Source organism: Notolepis coatsorum (genome assembly GCF_963971535.1).
Source record: "Notolepis coatsorum genome assembly, chromosome: 13".
Lineage (NCBI taxonomy): Eukaryota > Metazoa > Chordata > Actinopteri > Aulopiformes > Paralepididae > Notolepis > Notolepis coatsorum.
In genome coordinates this window covers 1,182,510-1,196,378 of record NC_140177.1, presented here as the reverse complement: position 1 = coordinate 1,196,378, position 13,869 = coordinate 1,182,510, and the positions used below count along the sequence as shown (strand labels likewise).

The following is a 13,869-nucleotide window of genomic DNA, read 5'->3' as shown; positions in this document are numbered from 1 at the left end:
AAGGTAACTTTATCCTCTGACTCTCTCATGCAATAACATGATGGACTTGAACAGAGGCGGGTACATAACCTATAATTATGTTCTCAGTAGTAGTACTAAGTATATATAAATATACACGGCGATTAACCACTGTGTGTTATGTTCCCATTAGTACCGCAAGACTGCTCTCAAAGAGCACCTACGGGAGGCTGCAATTCTAAACTGGCCCCCGGAAATGTCCACACCCCCCCTCCCACCCACCCCTAATGTACAGTCTCCTCCCCTCGTATGTATATATTTTCTGTTAGGATCTCTGTTTAACAGTATATATCTGTATATTGTGTATGTCATTAATTAATTAATCAGTGGGTTTAGTCTGAGGGGCTGTGATCAGTGGGTTTAGTCTGAGGGGCTGTGATCAGTGGGTTTAGTCTGAGGGGGCTGTGATCAGTGGGTTTAGTCTGAGGGGGCTGTGATCAGTGGGTTTAGTCTGAGGGGGCTGTGATCAGTGGGTTTAGTCTGAGGGGCTGTGATCAGTGGGTTTAGTGTCTGAGGGGCTGTGATCAGTGGGTTTAGTCTGAGGGGCTGTGATCAGTGGGTTTAGTCTGAGGGGGGCTGTGATCAGTGGGTTTAGTCTGAGGGGCTGTGATCAGTGGGTTTAGTCTGAGGGGCTGTGATGACAGCGAGTCACAAAACAGTCTGCAAAGGTCACATTGAGTACATGCAGTGTGTGTGTGTGTGTGTGTGTGTGTGTGTGTGTGTGTGTGTGTGTGTGTGTGTGTGTATGTGTGTGTGTGTGTGTGTGTGTGTGTGTGTGTGTGTGTGTGTGTGTGTAGTGGCGCTGCTGTTGTGTATTTCCCTGTATTGTGTTCCTTTGTGTGTCTATAGATGGTTTCATTGTAATGCTGTTGCTATGGGAACAGTATGGACCCAGTTGTTTTTTCCAATTGTCAGTTATTGCATTAAGACACTGCAGCAGGAAATTGAGTTGGGTCCTTTTAGAATGTGATTGTTGTCAATTTGCAACAGTTTATATATGTATGTGTGTCTGTGTTTGTGTTTGTGTATGTGTGTGTGTGTGTGTGTGTGTGTGTCAAACCAAACAGATTTAATTGACAAATCATCGGTACCTTCACAATTAACATAATTAAAACCTTAATAACGTGTTTGTTAATCTGCAGTGAGCTGCTGTGAATGCTCACATCTGTCAACAAGGGTACAGCAGGATAGAGATTCTGTAAAAAAACGCCCTCAAAGAGCACCTACGGGAGGCTGCAATTCGAAACTGGCCCCTGTATATGTCCAAACCCCAAACCCCTCCTAATGTACAGTTTCCTCCCCCTCAAATGTATATATTTTCTGTTAGGATCTCTGTTAAACAGTACTGTATATTTGTATATCTTGTATGTCATAAATGTAACAGTACTGTATATCTGTATGTCGTGTATATCATAAATGTCATGATATATATATCTGTATATCTGCATGTTGTGTATGTCATTAATGTCATTATGAATTGAAAATGGAGGACCCTGATGTAAAAAAGACGAAAGTGTTTTTCTGGTCTGCATCCCCTTAACAATTGTGTGTATTGAGCCGTACTGTATTGTACCCATTCTGCAATCTGTTAATACAATTTTCAATCAATCAATCAATCAATCAATCAATCAATCAATCAATCAATCAATCAATCAATCAATCAATAGCAGGTGTTTCAAGAGATCCGAGTACCATTGTATTTTTCTAAGTGGAAAGTAGGAGACAGAGCTGTTCCATCCCAGAGTTTGGATAGATTACAGACCAACAATGATATTCGTGTCATCTTTGGTCTTCAAATCAAAGTAATAGCGTAACACGCTATATAAATGTAGTCCATTACAGTGGTTCCCAAAGTCGGGGTCGCGACCCAAAGGTGGGCCGCGAGCAGCCATGGGTGGGCCGCGAGATGATTAAAAAAATAAAAATAAAAACTAATTATTTTTTTTGTCAGGCCACTGAACTTAGAAGCAGGCCAGGACAGTGTTTCTAGTTGTATTCTAAAATTCTATTGTATTGTATTCTAAAATGTGACTATATGGTTTTATATTAACTTAATAAATAAACAAAAACGAAAAATCTACTTATTTCAACGAACATTTCAAACTAAATAACATATTATGCACATAAAACGCTGAAAACAACCGAAGCAACAATAGTATTTTAATGAGACTATTATTATTATCATTATTATTTTGCAACAAGTTAGCCCTCTCATAAATAGCACATATAAATGAATAACTAACTTGAACTAACTTAATAGGATTGACGTGATATTTGGCTTAAAAAATCGGTCGCCTGGCAAAAAAAATAAAAAATAAAAGCCTGACGATGTGCATTGGGCCGCGGCTCTCTGACGCTTTATTTTCTGGGTCCTGGCCTGAAAAGTTTGGGAACCCCTGCATTATACAACACGTATCTTTCATTGGGTAACTGTAATATTGAAATACTGAAATTGAGGATTACTAGTAATGCATTACCACCCAACACTGGTGACAACTAGGGCTGACCTTCAATATTTTCTTTGGAATTCGAAGCTTTGGGGCCGAGATTCGAATGGGTAAAATGTGAGTAACAAATTGTAAAGCGCTTTGGATAAAAGCGCTATATAAAAAAGCAGCCATTTACCATTTACCATTCATGAAATATTGTAAGCAGTCATTTGAGGCTTTATAAAAGCAGCACAATGAACACAAATCTGTCAGTGCCGAATCCGACCTCATCTTAAATAACAAACAGCATTGCTTGTTGTAGTTAAAACTTTAATCGCCGGAAACGCCGTAACTCGTCATTGCCCGCCATGCTCATTCTGCCGAAGACGCCGTAACACGTCTTTGATATCAATATTTCAAAAATCTGTGATCGAAATCGGCAGATCGGCCAACAGGAAGTGACGCGCCAAACAGGAAGTGCTCATCCATATTTCGTCCGGGCACTCGCGATCGTTAGCCGGACTCCATCTCGACACACTGGATAATCAATCGCTCGCCCTAACTAAATAAACAACGTTATTTGGACGTATATAGTATTATACAACCTGGAAATGGTTCATCTAGATCAACATCCCATAATCGAAAACTGTCTACTCCAAGCTGATCGTCCAACGGCGCGAGGAAGATACGGTAAGATCCAGCGTTATTTTCTAACGTGTTCCATATAAACTGCTCTGATGATCATATGACCCACACTAGGTGAATGATATAACGTTGCCCACGGAATTATAAACGACCCCCCGCCCATCCGGTCATCATCAGATGATACGTAGTAACTTCTAGAAGTACCTCCAGTTGAATTTTTTTATCTGGCACCGATCGCTACCAAACTGTATTTGATCATCAATATAATGCATTTGGGGCTATAAATCAAGTTCTGGAGAAAGCTGCAGAAAACGATAAAAACATACTTATACTTTAGACCATATTTTAGTATGAATATGTGAATGAAAAAGTATAACGTTCCAAGTCAGTCAGAAGATCCTTAGGAACTTCTACTCATGTACAATAGAGAGCATCCTGACCGGCAACATCACCTCCTGGTTTGGGAATAGCACTGCACAAGACCGTAGCAGACTACAAAGAGTGACACGTTCAGCCGAACGCACAATTAGAGGGGGGCTTCCCACCCTCCAGAACATTTACAACAAGCGGTGCAAGGGGAAGGCTAAGAGAATTATTAAGGACTCGAGCCACCCGAACAACTGCCTCTTTGAACTGCTGCCGTCAGGCAAGCGATACCGGAGTCTTATGGCGAGCACAGAAAGACTCAGAAGGAGCTCCTATCCCCAGGCCATCAGGCTGCTAAACGAACAATAATCGCTAAACGAACAATAATCACTATGCAACAACCATCAAATGCACACAGCACACACACCCACACGCACACACTCACTCAAACAAACAACACACTGCAGCACCCACTCTCCACACTTTAGATCACACAAACACACTTACACTTTATATTTATTGATAAAGGATTTGCACTACAACTCGTACACCTACTGTGAATTGTACCTAAACTGCACCTCGTCCATTTATGCCTTGCACTATATAGTATTGTATATTAGTACACTGCACAGTATTGTATATTGTATGGTAACTACGTCTACGAACATTGTACATATGTCTAAACTGAACACTGTGACCTCTTTTTTTACTTCTAATTTTTACTATGTCTTTATTTCATACTTATCTTGTCATGCACAGTCTCTGGAGCGCAACAGTAAGAAGCATTTTGTACAAAAGTATTCTGTACTTCTGTATGACAACTATTAAAGAAACTTGAAACTTGAAACACCCTGAACAATGGATATAGGAAATTGAATGGGCCATAATAATGTCAATTTAGCAATAGAATTTAAAAAGTTATAGCCCTGCAAAGAAGGGGAACTTCTCCATAGACAAATAGAGCTGGCTAGGGATGGTAAATTATGAATTTAACCATGGCGATCAAAGTCTTAACAAAGAGAGGCAGAGTTGATTTTGCACACAAAAAAATAATAAATAATAATTGTTGTGAAGGATCAGATTAAACCGAATATATATATTTATTTATGGATATATATTTAATAGTATTTGTATATCGTTTGATATCCCCTGTATATTCCTTGTACAATATGCACTGAATATCCCTTTAGTCTACTAAACAGCCCATAATAGTTTCATTCTACCATTGGACGAGAACCTGGCGCCAGCAGCCATGCCCCTTGGTTCAAGTTCAATCGTGCCGACCAACATGTCGTGGCAAGCCCGGTTCCGCGTAGGAATACGTCTGGTGAAATACGAATGGTACTATTTGTTCACAGCGCATATATATATGGCGCAAGTAAAGTAGAACTTTCTTTTAGTCCATTAGTCCCTTACCCTCCAACCTAGTAACAGACGCAAAGCCTCACCCACGACGCACGTGTGGTGCAGTAAGGCCTACTTGGCCTCAGAATAGGCATTGAGACATCGTGTGGATTAATAGTTGAATTGTCATAGTTTGGCACTATACCGTCGAGTTGGACGTATTTCTATTAAGCTAATAATAGTCTATTATGTATGGTGCATCGTTCGGTTAGAGTTATAAAGTGAGCAGTACCCCCATCGTTCCTGACGTTATCTGGAGTCTTAACCAGGCTGGGCAGACCACGTGTGGTGCTTGCATCCGAGGAGCTCCGGGCCAGGACGAGTGGACCTGTACATTGGTTTACTTTACCCGGACGACGGCGAGCCTTCCACGGCTTGGATTATCTACATGCTTTGGGTGCTTTGATTATTCCATGGATAACGGCCAACACTGCTGAGTGTTGGAACTACCCCCCGGAGAGGAGTCCAGGTGAGACGGCGCTCTACACCAAGTGAGGTCGCCTCACGTCTCTTCATCGGTGGACCGGCAGCTACCGTCCACCAGAGGGTCCAGCTGTATTCATCTGCGGACCGAGGTTCTGTGGGCATCGTGTTCAGGACTCTGAATTCTCCCAAGAAATCGTCGGCCAGATGGGATACCGCCAGCGGCTCTTCTAACCCCCCCCTACTGTCTTACAACCAGCGGGACCCCCCCCCCTTAGTGTATCCAGCTATAATCATTTAAGTACCATCGCTATAGTTCCCTAACGAACCAGGTTGTATACTTACTCCCTGCGTAACCAGAGATTGGACATTCAATGTTGATTTACCTACGAATACTCATTTGCCATACAAGTGCATTTCAAATCATAAATGTCATTAAGTGAACGTTGTATATACCCTTTGCTATATAAAATATTCGATTTATACATTTGTGTGGACTTCGTTTCATCAGGTGGGAAAGTGTTCATCATATCTATATCATGTACTGGATGGCCAGAAGTTAAAGTACAAGCGGTAGTGGTTTAATAATACCATACTTATCAATACAGTCAGGGAATTGTACCCCTCAGTTACAATAATCATATATCTTTTTTATTTTTTATTTATAATCGAATTTTATTTTCATATTCGAATCCCATGCCCATCGAACGAAGCTTCGAAGTATTTAAGCCAGCCCTAGTCACAACCCTCACTATCACTGTATATGAAACACAATCATAGCGCAGAGGAAGAATTGCAAAGCACAAGAGTTATGCCCGGTAAGCCCACAAGTGCAGAGCAAGTACTAGCTGTGGAGTTGAATGATTTAGTGGAGCGATTCCCAAAACCAGAGACACATATGTGCCGTTGTTATGAGCCCCTCCTGGTGACAAGGCCCAGCTAGTGTCGGCGTGTTTTGGAAATTCATTCCCTGGAATCTCTGTTGCAATGACTCAACGCAAATGAAACACATTTCTTTTTATTAAAATCTAAGAATTAATCAGAGCAAGTTTGCACCACGATCCATCACAAGTTCCAACTGTGACCCGGTTTGCATCTCAGTGTTATTACATACTAGTCAGATTAAGATGGTCCTAATCTATGCCAACAGATGTATTGGAGATTTGATTTGATTTGATAGTTTATTTGATAGGGACAGCACAAGTACAAAATACTAAATGTAAACATGCCGGGTTGTAGCAAGAGCTCATTTACACCCGTAGTCCCTAAACAGGAGACGTTCTGAAAATGACTGGATTGTAAGTGAACTCAATTTCATCGCTCATTCATGCATCAACTACGCCTGATATCCTTACACACAATACAACAATTAACCGCTACCAGACTGGTGGAGGGCCCACCGGAGGTAACGGAGCGAGGGGGAGCTGATTATGCCGTCTTTATCAGGGAGCGAGAGAGATGTTTAGAAGGGAGTCTGTTGGGACACAGCATGCAGATTAAAGACACTAATCTATTGTTCTCCAGGCCCTTTGTTCTCCCAGCATGGGGCCGTGCGGGTGATGACATCATCATGACATCACAGCAGCGCCCGCCCGCCCGGGAAGCAGCCAGGAGAGCCCGGAGTTTAACCCTTTCACTACCACACTACAGAAGGTTAACCCTTTCACTACCACACTACAGAAGGTTAACCATTTCACTACCACACTACAGAATGTTAACCTTTCACTAAGAAACAGTACCACTTTTCCAAACCTGGTTGACAGAACTCATATGCTACACATGGAGAGAATACGCTATGAGAACGCAGGGCAACACAGCAAATTTAAAGACATTTGGCAACCTTTTCTTGACTATCTATCTTAAAACTAACAAACGACTAGATACAATACATACTGTGTAGATATCTAAAACAATGTGAACTTATAGAGCACTGCTTTTTGTTAGTTTTTGCTGTGTGTTTGCTGTGTGGTGTTTCTTCCCTCGGCTCATTGCTCTAAAGGCATCGACTAAAGGGACTCTCGATGGCCTGGTGGTATCAGGTCTGCTGCTGGATCAACTGCAGCAGAGGAGCTTTTTCTATTTCATTCATTTATTTATTAGGTTTTATTTTACTTTCCCTCTCTCTCTCGCGGCCCTCGTCTGAGGAGAAATCACAGGTGATCTGTTGTGGTGCGGGACTCTACCGGGTCCAGAGCACTTTAATTGGATGGTGGGGGGGGGTAGCACACTTTACTGAGTGAATGTTAAAATACATGTTGACTGTAAACGTAGGACTATTCAAACATCTTTGATGGATAAAAGCCACATCATTGTGCAGCAGATGGTCAGTTTAAGGAGGTGCAGGTTCTCAATGGTGATATTAATATTGGAATGATAATGGAACGATACAGAGTGGTATTGATATTGGAAAGATAGAGTGGTATTAATATGGTTTTCGTGATTGTGGGAAGCCAAAATCATAATTGAAATTGAAACTCAATGAATGAATTAAAGTGTCGATTTGAACATTAAATTACAGTCATGAGAAATCTCAATGAAAGTCATTAAAAAGAGAGAATGAACACATTGGTGAATAATATGTTAGAATAACGCTAGAGGGCTGTTTTCTACACTGATGACAAACCAACGCTGGGGACGACACTGATGACCTCTGTGTGACCTCTATTCATATATCTCTCCATCTCTGTACAAAACCACAGGTAATCGCCCCCAAACCCAGTACGCGCACACACACACAGGCACACACACACCTCAGAACACACACACAAACCTCAGAACACACACACAGACACAAGCACACACCCGTTACTCAAATACAATTGCATGAGAGCATGCCAAGACACACACACCGGTAAGTACCACTACGCACGCACGCACACACACACACACACACACACACACACACACACACACACACACACACACACACACACACACACACACACACACAGGAGCGCACACAGGAGCGCACACACACACATATGATTCCGTTTTCCCCTCATTCTAATAATCTAACAGAGGCTAACCTCAAACCACTGGTGTTTCCATGACAATCTCAATCATTTCCTCCTTCAATGCCTCGACAAAATGCCAGAGAGAGAGAGAGAGACTGAGGGAGAGAGAGAGGGATAGAGAGATCGAAAGAGAGAGAGACGGAGGGAGAGACAGAGGGAAAGGGAGAGAAAGAGAGACAGAGAGAGAGAGACGGAGGGAGACAGATTCTGCATGCAGCATTTTGCAAATGAAAAAAATAACATTTAAATTCTACAATCACCTAAAAGAAAGTGACCCAGACACAATCCACAACAAAGCCCTCACCTGCAGAGAGACCCTCGAGAGATGCCCACTCAGCCAGATGGTTCTGGGACTCTGCTCACAAACACAAGCAGAGCCACCAGACAGAAACCTCACTGGACTAAACCAAATGATAAGAAATCAAAAAGAAAACTATCTGACACATTGGAAAGAATCAACCCAAAAGCAGAGCAAATTGAAATGCTATGAAATGGCCCTAAACAGAGAGTACACAGTGGCAGAATACCTGAGCACTGTGACTGACCCAAAACTGAGAAGATCCTTGACTAGGTACAGACTCAGCGAGCACAGCCTAGCCATCGAGAAAGGCCGCCATAGGCAGACCTGGCTCCCAAGAGAAGACAGACTGTGCACCCACTGCACACAAGAAGAGGTGGAAACCGAGCTCCACTTGTTAACAACCTGCCCACTATACCAAGACATCAGAGACATTATACTTCCCACAAATTGCAAACACCCAAAGAGACTTTGAAAACATGGCAAATAACTCAAACCTCCCAAACCTACTGGGAGAAATACAACAATGTGCAAACACAGCAGCACGATTTGTCAGCTGCTGTGACAAGAAAAGGACATCCAACGGAATACAACCACCATAAAGACTGTCAATCATACAAGAAATTCCTTCTGTAATGTACTGATTTCTTTTGTTTTCGTTTGATTGTTTTGGCAATGTAAACGTATGTTTCCCATGTCAATAAAGCCCATTTGAATTGAATTGAATTGAAATTGAATTGACAGAGGGAGAGAGAGAGAAAGAGGGGGACAGATAGGGAGAGAGAGAAAGATGGAGGGAGATAGAGAGAAAAAGACAGAATGAGAGAGAGAGGGGGAGAGAGAGAGAGAGATAAAGGGGGGCAGAGAGAGAGAGGGATCACACATGCCCATCAAACACCTTTCATCAACCAAGAAGTAAACTGTGGGGGGGGGGGGCTCACCTCTCTCTTTTAGAGCTGGCAGTAGGAACCAATGAACTGATAGGAGAGAGGGAGAGAGAGAGAGAGAGAGAGAGAGAGAGAGAGAGAGAGAGAGAGAGAGAGAGAGAGAGAGAGAGAGAGAGAGGGAGGGAGGCTAAATGGATGTGATAGAAACGTCTCTTCCTACCTCATTACCCAATTTCACCTTGAAACCCCATTCGTGACACTTACCGGCGAGAGGCACATTCAAAGTCACACGCACGCACGCGCACACGTGTACACACACACACGCACACGCACACGTGTACACACACACACACACACACACACACACACACACACACACACACACACCTTTAAATACAGCTCCCCTCCTGAGCGTCTCCACACAGCAGCACAGCGCTGCGCTAATTAAGTCGCTCTGCTCCCGATGCTCCTGTGGAGCTAATGAACTTCAGAAGGTCTCCTGTGACCAGACCACCCTGCTGTGACCTGCTGTGACCTGCTCTAACCTGCTCTAACCTGCTGTAACCTGCTGTAACCTGCTGTAACCTGCTGTAACCTGCTCTAACCTGCTGTAACCTGCTGTAACCTGCTGTAACCTGCTCTAACCTGCTGTAACCTGCTGTAACCTGCTCTAACCTGCTGTAACCTGCTGTAACCTGCTCTAACCTGCTGTAACCTGCTCTAACCTGCTGTAACCTGCTGTAACCTGCTCTAACCTGCTCTAACCTGCTGTAACCTGCTCTAACCTGCTCTAACCTGCTGTAACCTGCTGTAACCTGCTCTAACCTGCTGTAACCTGCTGTAACCTGCTGTAACCTGCTCTAACCTGCTGTAACCTGCTGTAACCTGCTCTAACCTGCTGTAACCTGCTCTAACCTGCTGTAACCTGCTGTAACCTGCTCTAACCTGCTGTAACCTGCTGTAACCTGCTGTAACCTGCTGTAACCTGCTGTAACCTGCTGTAACCTGTAACCTGCTCTAACCTGCTGTAACCTGCTGTAACCTGCTCTAACCTGCTCTAACCTGCTGTAACCTGCTGTAACCTGCTGTAACCTGCTGTAACCTGCTCTAACCTGCTGTAACCTGCTGTAACCTGCTGTAACCTGTAACCTGCTGTAACCTGTAACCTGCTCTAACCTGTAACCTGCTGTAACCTGCTGTAACCTGTAACCTGCTGTAACCTGTAACCTGCTCTAACCTGCTCTAACCTGCTGTAACCTGCTGTAACCTGCTGTAACCTGTAACCTGCTGTAACCTGCTGTAACCTGCTGTAACCTGCTGTAACCTGCTGTAACCTGTAACCTGCTGTAACCTGCTGTAACCTGTAACCTGCTGTAACCTGCTGTAACCTGCTGTAACCTGCTGTAACCTGCTGTAACCTGTAACCTGCTGTAACCTGTAACCTGCTGTAACCTGCTGTAACCTGCTGTGACCTGCTGTAACCTGCTGTAACCTGCTGTAACCTGATCTAACCTGCTGTGACCTGCTGTAACCTGTAACCTGCTGTAACCTGTAACCTGCTGTAACCTGCTGTAACCTGCTGTAACCTGTAACCTGCTGTAACCTGCTGTAACCTGCTGTAACCTGCTGTAACCTGCTCTAACCTGCTGTAACCTGCTGTAACCTGCTGTAACCTGCTGTAACCTGCTGTAACCTGCTGTAACCTGTAACCTGCTGTAACCTGCTGTAACCTGCTGTAACCTGCTCTAACCTGCTGTAACCTGCTGTAACCTGCTGTAACCTGCTCTAACCTGCTGTAACCTGATCTAACCTGCTGTAACCTGCTGTAACCTGCTGTAACCTGCTGTAACCTGTAACCTGCTGTAACCTGTAACCTGCTGTAACCTGCTGTAACCTGTAACCTGCTGTAACCTGTAACCTGCTGTAACCTGCTGTAACCTGTAACCTGCTGTAACCTGCTCTAACCTGTAACCTGCTGTAACCTGCTGTAACCTGTAACTTGCTGTAACCTGCTGTAACCTGTAACCTGCTGTAACCTGTAACCTGCTGTAACCTGTAACCTGCTGTAACCTGTAACCTGCTGTAACCTGCTGTAACCTGCTGTAACCTGATCTAACCTGCTGTAACCTGCTGTAACCTGCTGTAACCTGCTCTAACCTGCTGTAACCTGCTGTAACCTGTAACCTGCTGTAACCTGTAACCTGCTGTAACCTGCTGTAACCTGCTGTAACCTGCTCTAACCTGCTGTAACCTGCTGTAACCTGTAACCTGCTGTAACCTGCTGTAACCTGTTGTAACCTGTAACCTGTTGTAACCTGTAACCTGCTGTAACCTGCTGTAACCTGTAACCTGCTCTGACCTGCTGTAACCTGTAACCTGCTGTAACCTGCTGTAACCTGCTGTAACCTGCTGTAACCTGCTGTAACCTGCTGTAACCTGCTCTAACCTGCTGTAACCTGCTCTAACCTGCTGTAACCTGCTGTAACCTGCTCTAACCTGCTGTAACCTGCTGTAACCTGCTCTAACCTGCTCTAACCTGCTCTAACCTGCTCTAACCTGCTGTAACCTGCTCTAACCTGCTGTAACCTGCTGTAACCTGCTGTAACCTGCTGTAACCTGTAACCTGCTGTAACCTGCTGTAACCTGCTGTAACCTGTTGTAACCTGTTGTAACCTGCTGTAACCTGCTGTAACCTGCTGTAACCTGTTGTAACCTGCTGTAACCTGCTGTAACCTGCTCTAACCTGCTGTAACCTGCTGTAACCTGCTGTAACCTGCTCTAACCTGCTGTAACCTGCTGTAACCTGCTGTAACCTGCTGTAACCTGCTCTAACCTGCTGTAACCTGCTCTAACCTGCTGTAACCTGCTGTAACCTGTAACCTGCTGTAACCTGCTGTAACCTGCTCTAACCTGCTGTAACCTGCTGTAACCTGCTGTAACCTGCTGTAACCTGCTGTAACCTGTAACCTGCTGTAACCTGCTGTAACCTGCTGTAACCTGCTGTAACCTGTAACCTGCTGTAACCTGCTCTAACCTGCTGTAACCTGCTGTAACCTGCTGTGACCTGCTGTAACCTGCTCTAACCTGCTGTAACCTGCTGTAACCTGCTGTAACCTGCTCTAACCTGCTCTAACCTGCTGTAACCTGCTGTAACCTGCTGTAACCTGCTCTAACCTGCTGTAACCTGCTGTAACCTGCTCTAACCTGCTGTAACCTGCTCTAACCTGCTGTAACCTGCTCTAACCTGCTGTAACCTGCTCGAACCTGCTCTAACCTGCTGTAACCTGCTGTAACCTGCTCTAACCTGCTCTAACCTGCTGTAACCTGCTGTAACCTGCTGTAACCTGCTGTAACCTGCTCTAACCTGCTCTAACCTGCTCTAACCTGCTGTAACCTGCTGTAACCTGCTCTAACCTGCTGTAACCTGCTGTAACCTGCTCTAACCTGCTGTAACCTGCTCTAACCTGCTGTAACCTGCTCTAACCTGCTGTAACCTGCTCTAACCTGCTGTAACCTGCTGTAACCTGTAACCTGCTGTAACCTGTAACCTGCTCTAACCTGCTGTAACCTGCTGTAACCTGCTGTAACCTGCTCTAACCTGTTGTAACCTGCTGTAACCTGCTGTAACCTGCTGTAACCTGCTGTAACCTGCTGTGACCTGCTGTGACCTGCTGTAACCTGCTGTAACCTGCTGTAACCTGCTCTAACCTGCTGTAACCTGCTGTAACCTGTAACCTGCTGTAACCTGCTGTAACCTGCTGTAACCTGTAACCTGCTGTAACCTGCTCTAACCTGCTGTGACCTGCTGTGACCTGCTGTAACCTGCTGTAACCTGCTGTAACCTGTAACCTGCTGTAACCTGTAACCTGCTGTAACCTGCTGTAACCTGTAACCTGCTGTAACCTGCTGTAACCTGCTGTAACCTGCTGTAACCTGCTGTAACCTGCTGTAACCTGCTGTAACCTGATCTAACCTGCTGTAACCTGCTGTAACCTGTAACCTGCTGTAACCTGCTGTAACCTGCTGTAACCTGCTGTAACCTGCTGTAACCTGCTGTAACCTGTAACCTGCTGTAACCTGCTGTAACCTGCTGTAACCTGCTGTGACCTGCTGTGACCTGCTGTAACCTGCTGTAACCTGCTGTAACCTGCTGTAACCTGCTGTAACCTGCTCTAACCTGCTGTAACCTGCTGTAACCTGTAACCTGCTGTAACCTGCTGTAACCTGCTGTAACCTGTAACCTGCTGTAACCTGCTCTAACCTGCTGTAACCTGCTGTAACCTGTAACCTGCTGTAACCTGCTGTAACCTGCTGTAACCTGTAACCTGCTGTAACCTGCTCTAACCTGCTGTGACCTGCTGTGACCTGCTGTAACCTGCTGTAAC

General features: G+C 44.6%; 1 pseudogene across 1 annotated transcript in view; it reads right to left on the bottom strand.

The window, feature by feature from the left end:
• The window catches only part of LOC311238844, a 61,842-nt pseudogene that overhangs the window by 13,464 nt on the left and 34,509 nt on the right, over positions 1-13,869 (bottom strand). The gene's annotated exons all lie outside the window — the stretch shown is intronic.